Raw genomic sequence first — 10,000 nt, 5'->3', positions numbered from 1 at the left:
GAATGTAGAAATCGTCTGGCCGAATGCTGATTTTGGCGACGAACATGGCCAGGAATTTCAGCCTGCTGAGCGTAGGAATGGGCTGACTGACTTCGAGCCCGTCTCGGCGCGTGACTCAGCCAATCAGGGAGCTCGGATACCTCTCTCAGCCCAGTCCACTAAGCGAGAGAGGAGCCTGCCTGACTTTTTGGCTGGCTCGGCGCGCGTCCTGACCAATCAGGATCCAGGATTCCTTCCTACCTCTCAGCCTGGGAGGCCGACCCGAGCTCGTCGTACATCTGCCATCCGAACTTACAACCTTTGCTCGAGTAATCAAAATTCGAGGGCCCTCTCTACGAACCAGAGCCAGGGTATCTAGCCAGAGCCTAACTTCTCGCCTGAAGACGGAGCAAGCTGTTCCGAAACGCGTCGCAACCCACTCCTGACTTTACCTGTTGTAATTTTCGAGCATTTTTTGTACTTGTATTAATTACATCCAGCCTTAACCTGATTTGTATCCTTCACCCTGATGAGCTTCGCCAACTTGCTAGCTGAATGTAGCAATCCTGAAAAAAGAATTGTCCGAAGAATCGAGAAATTGGACAAGAATTGAATTCTGCCAATGCAGCCGTAGTATTTAACTCCACCTATTAATATTATTATTATTATTATCATTATTATTATTATTATTATTATTATTATTATATATATATATATATATATATATATATATATATATATATATATATATATATGTACATATATATATATATATAAATATTTATTATATATATATACATAAATATATATATATATATATATATATATATATATATATATATATATATATATATATATATATATATATATATATATATATATATATATATATATATATATATATATATATATATATATATATATATATATATATATATATATATATATATATATATATATATATATTTATATAAATATATATATATATATATATATATATATATATATATATATATATATATATATATATATATATATATATATATATATATACACACACACATATATATATATATATATATATATATATATATATATATATATATATATATATATATATATATATATATATATATATGTATATATATACATATATACATATATATATATATATATATATATATATATATATATATATATATATATATATATATATATATATATATATATATATATATATTTTTTTGGGCTCAAGCCATGTCGTCCTGATGGAAGTTCCTATAGGGTAGCTTCCTAGGGTATATTACAACTACAGCGATATTCCCAGAGAATTTACCTTAAGGTACCAGAATTCTAACTCCTGGAGCGAGTATCCCTCGTGGAAGGGATATCGCGACATATCAGAGGAAGTATTCTAGACACGTCACATGGCAATCTACATCCTGGACAGAGATTTCGTCTCGTAGGAGGTGATTGGCGAGATACGAATTCGGGAAAGAAAAAGGGGAGCCGCTCCCAAGGCTTCCCTATCCCCCGATTCGTATGCGTGCCTGGCGCCATCTGTATTCCTTTTTGCGTAGCTTAACAACTCGGTGTTTTTTCCTGTTTTTCTCACAAATCTTGGATTTATTCGACTTTTCATGGCTTCTTCGTCTTCGTCGGCCTCTGATAAGTTGAGTATAGTGTCTGTTATGTATAAATGTAGGCTCTTGGTAAAATTTTGAGTGATTAATAGGATTAATCTTTGATACAAGAGCCGTAGCCTACCAGAAGCGTGTTGGACGCTGTCGCTCGCTAGGTATAAGTTAGTTAGTCAGAGCGACATTCCTGGTTGTTTTGCTTTAATAAATTTTAGCTATTTAGCATTACATAGGATTTCCTTTCGTGCTTAGTATTATTTGGCGAAGTATTTGCCATTCTGGCCTACGCTAGGCCATGTAGCCTAGTCGTTTGGTCCTAGTACTTCATGCATGATTATGGTTTTTCCGAGTGTAATTAAAATTTTATTGAAGCTTTAGGCTATATTTTATACATTTTAGACTGTGTGGAATATTTCCAAGATAGTATACGAGTGAGTTTCGGTGAATTAGGTAATCGATTCTCTTGGTGCCTAGGCTAGTTGCTTATGGAGCCTTAGTATACTTTATCATACTCCCCGGTTGCTTTCTTTCCTTCGGAGAAGGTGTGCAATCCCTTTCCCTCTGTTTAAGCCTTGGGCTTATCCCTAAGAGGTTTTTTCCGAAATTTATTTTCGATAAAACTATACTAGGGTGTTACTGTACCTTCCTGTTCCTGTAGTTATGGTTCAAGAGGGACAAAACAACAGAGTTTTTAGTCTGAGTCTGTGTTGTCTGGCTTGGGGCTGAGTCCCCCTCGCTGACCTAACACATACAAAGGGAGCTTAGCTCCCTTAGGTCACTACCGAAGGTTTCTGTGGATATGATTCCTTCTTTTGTGATCTACCAGACTAGTCCTGTTGCTGTTCTCGCGGGAGGATAAGTTCTTCCCTTGGGAGTAGCAACGCCTTCCTTGCTTTGGTGCTCTGGAAGCTGGCAAGTATTGCTGGGCTTTCCCCTTAGATCTCCCTTAGGCTAAGATAAGTTTCTTAGCTGCGGGTGATCTGTCACTAAAGCAAGGTTGGCAGGACCCTCTTGTCCCTTCCCCCTCTTTCTTCATACTGTACTGTACGTCGTTCTACATCTGGACCTAGTATAGGTTAGGATGTGGAATTGACTCAGCCCCTTGCCGGCCGGCAGAGCTGGCCGGCAGGGGTCTTACTGTACTGTACGTCATTCTACTTCTGGACCTAGTATAGGTTAGGATGTGGAATTGACTCACCCCCTTGCCGGCCGGCAGAGCTGCTGGCCGGCAAGGGTCTTATGTTTTCGAGTGCTGCCCGGACCTCTCTTGGTCCCTCATCCATGCCTGCCGGCAGAGCCGGACGGCATTGGTCAAGGAAGCCTGAATTAGTTTCTCCCCTTCCTTATATGCACTCTTTCGGTTGCCGGGCTTGGAGGTTGTGTACACTCTTATCCCGGCATCCATTCTATTTTTCTTTTTCTCTTCTAGTGCTGTACCTGTCCCGGCTGCCGGCCTATGAGGCCGGCAGCCGGGCAGGTGTAGTCCTCTGGTTCTTTTGCTGCCAGCTGGCATCGGTCTTGTACCTTTGCCGGCCGGCTTATGTCAGCCCTTGTCTGCCGGTCACCAAGAGTGTGGCCGGCAGCTGGGTACTACCTTGTGTAGTTGCTGGCCGGCAGCCATTGCCGGCCAACACTGGCTGTTACCGGCCGGCAGTTGCTGCCGACCGGCACAGGCATTTGAACCAGAGTGCTGCCGCCCTATAGCTGTTAAGTAGTATACTTTTAAGCTAGTTGTGGTGTGTGCCAGCCGGCAAAGGCAGGCCGGCACACATCCCCTTATACTGTCCTAGTATTCTTCAGTATAACATATACAGTAAGAAGAAAACTATGGTAAGGGTTTTGGTACAGCACTGTGTCCTCTAACACTATTGTTTTTTCTTGCACATCCCTTTTGCTGTTGCCCTACAGATAGGAAGCTGAGTTCTTCCCTGTCTATTATCCAGGATTTTAAAATCATTGCTTAGGTGTGAGCTCCACCTGTTTCCTCCGGAAACCTTGCATTGGTTACTCTAGAAGAGATAAACCATTTTGATTTTATTATCTGGAAGGCTGCAACAATGGGTTGTGAGGGAAACACAAGTGTGTGTCTTTCCTTTCTGAATTGTTTTGCTATACTATGCATATCCAGTGATACATAGTTCACTTGATACTCATGGAAATTTCTTCTCTTTACAGAAGGACACTCCGAAGTGGGGAAGTGCTTTCTGCAATGTCAGCAGCAAGAACCTCTGCGGACATGAGTTTTGTAGGAGACACGCAGCATACGCTGTCTCCAAGGATGATCTCCGGTATTGGGACCCTCAGGTATGTACTGTGTGCACTAACCTGATTACTGAGACATTTAAATAGCTAGGAAGAAGCTTCGTACCTGGGTAAGGGGCTTCCAAAAGAACACTTCTGGCCCTTATCTTCCAAGTGAGAAGATGAGGGCGTATCCTTTCCCTAAGGCATCAGCTGATGCAGTGATTCCCCAGCCTCAAGAGGAGATCCCCTAAGTTCAGATCCAGGTGGATGCTGAAGTCGCGGTCGCGATGCAAGACATCCAGCTAGATGACAGGATGTCTGATGTGGACGGGTGTCAGGAGGAAGACCTCCTGGCAGAAGCCCAGGATGAAGTTCAAGCCCCTCTATATCGGCCGGTCTCCCAGTAGAGCTGAACCGGCCCTCTCTTCTATTGTTGGAATGATCCAACAAATGCAGAAGGAGAATCAGGAGAAGGCGGCTGCAATGGAACTGCGAATGCAGTGCCTTGCAGAATCACATGGGCCCCAGAAAAAGCTCAATGTGAAAGACCTTCCCTTGTGCTCAGATGCTAACCCATGGAGGTATGCTGAGCACATGCCGATGACGACTGGAAAGATCGTCATCTCGGATAAGCTGGGCTAAGATCCCCTGGAGGTGGAATTCAGGCCCAGCAAGGCATCATATCCGGACTGTTATGTCCGGCTGAGGAAGGAACCAGCTTCAAAGGAGGAGACAGAGCCGAAGGAGGTCATAGTGATGGACCATGCTAAGGCTCAAGCTCTACTTTCATCCTCGATGAAAGAGAGGGGCTTCTCTAACTCAAAGGTAGCCGCATTGAATAGGAAGCTCCCTTCCTTTGTGTCCTCGCCTACTAGAGCCTTCCCCTTTTTACAGAAAGGGTTTCTGGCTGTACTAAAAGCAATCGAGGCCAGCAAGTCTTGCCCCTCCCTAGGGGAGTGTAAACCCTTGTCGCTGGCCCTGCCTATGGACCACAAAGACTGGAAGGACGTCCATCTTACGTTCTCAGTGGGAAAGTTGGAGGCTGATATTGCCGGACGTCAGTTCGGCAAGGACCTCCCTAAGCTGTCTGACTTTCTTTTGCGAAGTGAGTTCGATACAAAAGAAAGCCCGACTGCCTCAATGTCTCTTCAGACTACTCTCGAGACGATGGCAAGTGACCCCAAGGTCCATGAAATGTTCATGGTAGTGGCCAAGCCTCATCTGGCCACAGTGACGAAGGACCTTTATGGCTTCGTCAAGGCAAGGAGAGCTTGTAGGGAGTTCGTGTTTACCTCGGCTACGGTGAGGTACGAGCCAAAGAAACTAATCTCCTCCAACATTTGGGGAAAAAACCTTTTCCCTACCGACTTGGTCAAAGAAGTTGTTGATAAGGCCGCCTTGGAGAATAGAAACCTTCTCCAGAAGTGGGGCCTGGCTATCAAAAGAAAGTCTTCCCCGGATGAGGGTCCTCAACCAAAGAGGAAGACTATGAGGACTAGGCTACCGTCTCGGCCAGCCAAGCCTCTTAGACAGCAACAGCAACTGCATTTGCCATTGCCCCCAGTGCCCTAGATCGTGGCACAAACCCCGACCACCTTTCAGTGGGTACCCCAGGCCGTGTCGACACAGTCCACGGCATTCACCCCAGCGTTCGAAGGGCAGTCTACTTCCTTTCGAGCAAAGCCTAGAGGAGCAGCCAGAGGCTCGTCTAGACGCCCCTCAAGGGGAAGGGGATTCAGGGGTGGTCGTGGTCAGGAAGGCAAGACCTCAGGACAGCAGTCCAAGTGAGGTGATACCGGTAGGAGGGAGACTTCTGAAATTTCGGGATCGGTGGACCTTCGATCCCTGGGCCCACAGCCTACTCAAGAATGGACAGGGCGGGAGCTGGTACAGCACTCCACCCCCGTGCCTTCGGTTTTTCCAACACTCCACCCCCGTTATGGAGGAGTACGTTCAAGAACTGTTGGAGAAAAAAGGTGATCCGAAGGGTGAAGCCCATCAATTTCTAAGGGAGGCTGTTTTGTGTTCCTAAGAAAGACTCGGAAAAGCTCAGAGTCATTCTGGACTTGTCGCCACTCAACAAGTTCATAGTGAATTGCAAATTCAAAATGCTAACACTGCAACACATAAGGACCTTACTGCCCGAGAGGGCATATTCCGTCTCTATAGACTTGTTAGACGCCTATTGGCACATTCCAATTAGCCATCGACTCTCCCCCTACCTAGGTTCAGGCTACAACGAAGACTATACGCCTTCGGAGCCATGCCATTCGGGCTAAACATAGCCCCAAGGATTTTTACGAAGCTTGCGAGCGTAGCTCTCAAACAATTACGCCTAAAGGGAATTCAGGTAGTAGCCTACCTGGACGACTGGTTGGTGTGGGCAGCATCCGAGACAGAATGCTTGCAAGCTTCCAGTCAAGTGATCCAGTTCCTAGAGTACCTAGGCTTCAAGATCAACAGAAAAAGTCTCGACTTTCTCCATCTCAAAAGTTCCAGTGGCTGGGAATCCAATGGGACCTTTTGTCACACCGTTTCTCCACCCCGGCGAAGAAAAGGAAGGAGATAGCGGGTTCTGTCAAGAGACTTCAAGATTCCGAAAGGATATCAAGACACGAGCAGGAGAGAGTACTGCGCTCTCTCCAGTTTGCTTCGGTGACAGACCCAGTGTTAAGAGCACAGCTAAAGGTGATGTTGGCCGTCTTCCGATTGGCGGAAAAGAAGAAGTGGTACCTGTCGGCAGTTCACCTTCAAGGAGTCCGCAGTGTGACAGCGGACGCTCTATCCAGGTTTACACCGATAGAGTCGGAATGGTCCTTAGACGCAGGATCATTCTTCATTCTGAATCAGTCCCAGAACTGCAGATAGACCTCTTTGCGACGAAAGACAACAAGAAGTGGCCCCTGTACGTGCCCCGTACGAGGACCCCTTAGCGGAAGCAGTGGACGCAATGTCCCTCGACTGGAACAGATGGTCCAAGATTTATCTGTTCCCTCCTCACAACCTTCTGTTGAGGGTCCTCAACAAACTGAGATCCTTCAAAGGGTAGCGGCAATAGTGGCCCACAAGTGGCCGAACAGCGTGTGGTTCCTCCTGGCATTGGAACTGTAGCTGAAGTTTGTACCACTACCAGATCCAGTTCTAACCCAGCGAGTCCAGAAGTCAACTGTCTGCGCTTCATTACAGAAAACCCGGACCCTGCAGCTCATGATTTTCTCTCCCTAGCGGTGAGAAAGCGTTTCGGGATTTCGAAAGCCAGTATAGACTTCCTTGAGGAATATAAGTGCAAATCTACTAGAAGGCAATATGAGTCATCTTGGAGAAAATGAGTGGCCTTTAGTCAAGGCGAAGATTCCGCAGGAGATCTTGACAGACTTCTGCTTATCTTTCTTCTCCACCTCCATGGTCAAGGGTTGGCAGCGAACACGATTTCAGCGTGTACGTCTGCTTTGACAAGACCCATTCTATATGCCTTCCAGGTCGACCTAGGTAACGAGATCTTTAATAAAGTCCCGAAAGCCTGTGCTAGGCTCAGACCTTCAGCACCTCCAAAGCCCATTTCATGGTCTTTAGACAAGTTCTTCATTTCGCCTCTCTGTTGAGCAATGAAGAGTGTGCGTTAAAGGATTTGACACAAAAAGTTATTTTCCTATTTTGCACTCGCGTCCGGGGCCAGGGTTAGTGAGACTGTAGCCTCTCGAGAGAGGCAGATCGTGTTCAGTTCCTGGATGGGGGAGAACTGAACCTGTTTCCGGATCCTACGTTTCTCGCCAAGAATGAGTTACCCACCAACAGGTGGGGTCCCTGGAGAATCTGCCCTCTGAAAGAAGATGCATCTCTATGTCCAGTAGAATGCCTAAAGGTCTATCTTCATAGAACTTCAGACTTTAAGGGTGGTCAACTATTCAGGGGAGAAACATCAGGCTCAAATTTATCTCTGAATCAACTCAGAGCGAAAATCACATATTTTATTCGCAGAGCGGATCCTGACAATACACCCGCAGGTCACGATCCGAGGAAAGTTGCCTCATTCTTAAATTTCTTTAATTGTATGGATTTTGAACATCTCCGTTCATACACTGGCTGGAAGTCTTCCAGAGTGTTCTTTTGCCACTATGCGATGCAAGTAGAGGAACTAAAAGAGATCTGTGGTAGCAGTGAGTCGCGGTGTTAACCCTACTGTTTAACTCTGCGAGGAACAGTGGTCTTAATTGGGACGATTAATTCCAGGGTGAGTGTGTAGTTACATACTGTACTACAAACTAAGTGAGGGCACTGTGTTGCCCATCCAGACTGTTCCATTTCCGAAGGTGAACCTAGCATAAGTGCAGACATGTGTGCCGAGCGTTTCTAACGCTAATGTCATTGATTTGTAATACAGGCTTTTATGACTTTGATACCTCGGTATCTTAAAAGTGGCATCTAATGTTTTTCTTTCAGACAAACAAGCTCTGTTTACTATCATACTTATGCTTAAAGTTTTGGGTTATCCTCTTCTTATGTATATATATATATAATTGTGGTTAACCTGTCTATTTATTGCCTGGCAATAATCTGATTCTTGAGAACCTTGCGTCTCCTTCACCTGTGTCAATTTATTGGTATAATTGAGCATTCATTCTATGTACCTTATCTGGGATAATTCTAATAGAATTGTTCCTTTATGCAAGCTATGTTGCATTGGTTTTCCTCCTATGCGGATATAAAACCTTTGTCCATTACAAGTATTGTGCGGAGAACTGGTCGATATTTCATATTGACGTAGTGGTTCTTTACAAACTATGCTTTACTTAATATAGGGCGAGACCACTATATTAGCTTGCCTGGTATTCATACATAGATATATGTACTCTTCGAGACTTTTCCAGAGTCTAGTAGGACTCTTCCCTGTAGGGGGCAGGAAGCTCTAACATAATTTATAGTTAGTTGAAAAGATGTATAACGGTAACATCTTAGGTCTCTAGGTCTAGTCGACTGGGGAAAGAATTACCTCCGGGGAGTACGGCACGTTCTGAGAATCCACAGATACAGTAATGCTCTGGTACACTTCCATCAGGACGACATGGCTTGAGCCCAAAAAACGGATTTTGAGCGAAGCGAAAAATCTATTTTTGGGTGAGATGGCCATGTCGTCCTGATGGACCCGCCCTTGCCTTTCTAAGAAAGGGCTGTAGGACCCCTCCCTACATACAGTATCTGTAGCACCTCGTGTACGCTACAAGGAATACAGATGGCGCCAGGACTGACGCCAGGCACGCATACGAATCGGGGGATAGGGAAGCCTTGGGAACGGCTCCCCTTTTTCTTTCCCGAATTCGTATCTCGCCAATCACCTCCTACGAGACGAAATCTCTGTCCAGGATGTAGATTGCCATGTGACGTGTCTAGAATACGTCCTCTGATATGTCGCGATATCCCTTTCACGAGGGATACTCACTCCAGGAGTTAGAATTCTGGTACCTTAAGGTAAATTCTCTGGGAATATCGCCGTAGTTGTAATATACCCTAGGAAGCTACCCTATAGGAACTTCCATCAGGACGACATGGCCATCTCACCCAAAAATAGATTTTTCGCTTCGCTCAAAATCCGTTATATATATATACATATGTATATATATATATATATATATATATATATATATATATATATATATATATATATATATATATATATATATATTTATATATATATATTCATACATATACATATATATATATATATATATATATATATATATATATATATATATATATATATATATATATATATATATATTTATATATATATATATTTATATATATATATATATATATATATATATATATATATATATATATATATATATATATATATATATATATATATATATATATATATATATATATATATATATATATATATATATATATATAAATATATATATATATACACACACACACACACACACATATATATATATATATATATATATATATATATATATATATATATATATATATATATATATATATATATATTTATATATATATATATATATATATATATATATATATATATATATATATACATACATATATATACACTACTAAATCAATAACTTTATCATAAAACCCAAAGGTTTTTAAGGCTTTAAAGC

The sequence above is a fragment of the Palaemon carinicauda genome, chromosome 24 (genome assembly GCF_036898095.1).
Source record: "Palaemon carinicauda isolate YSFRI2023 chromosome 24, ASM3689809v2, whole genome shotgun sequence".
Lineage (NCBI taxonomy): Eukaryota > Metazoa > Arthropoda > Malacostraca > Decapoda > Palaemonidae > Palaemon > Palaemon carinicauda.
The sequence above is the reverse complement of the archived record's forward strand: the minus strand, read 5'-3'. Positions refer to the sequence as shown.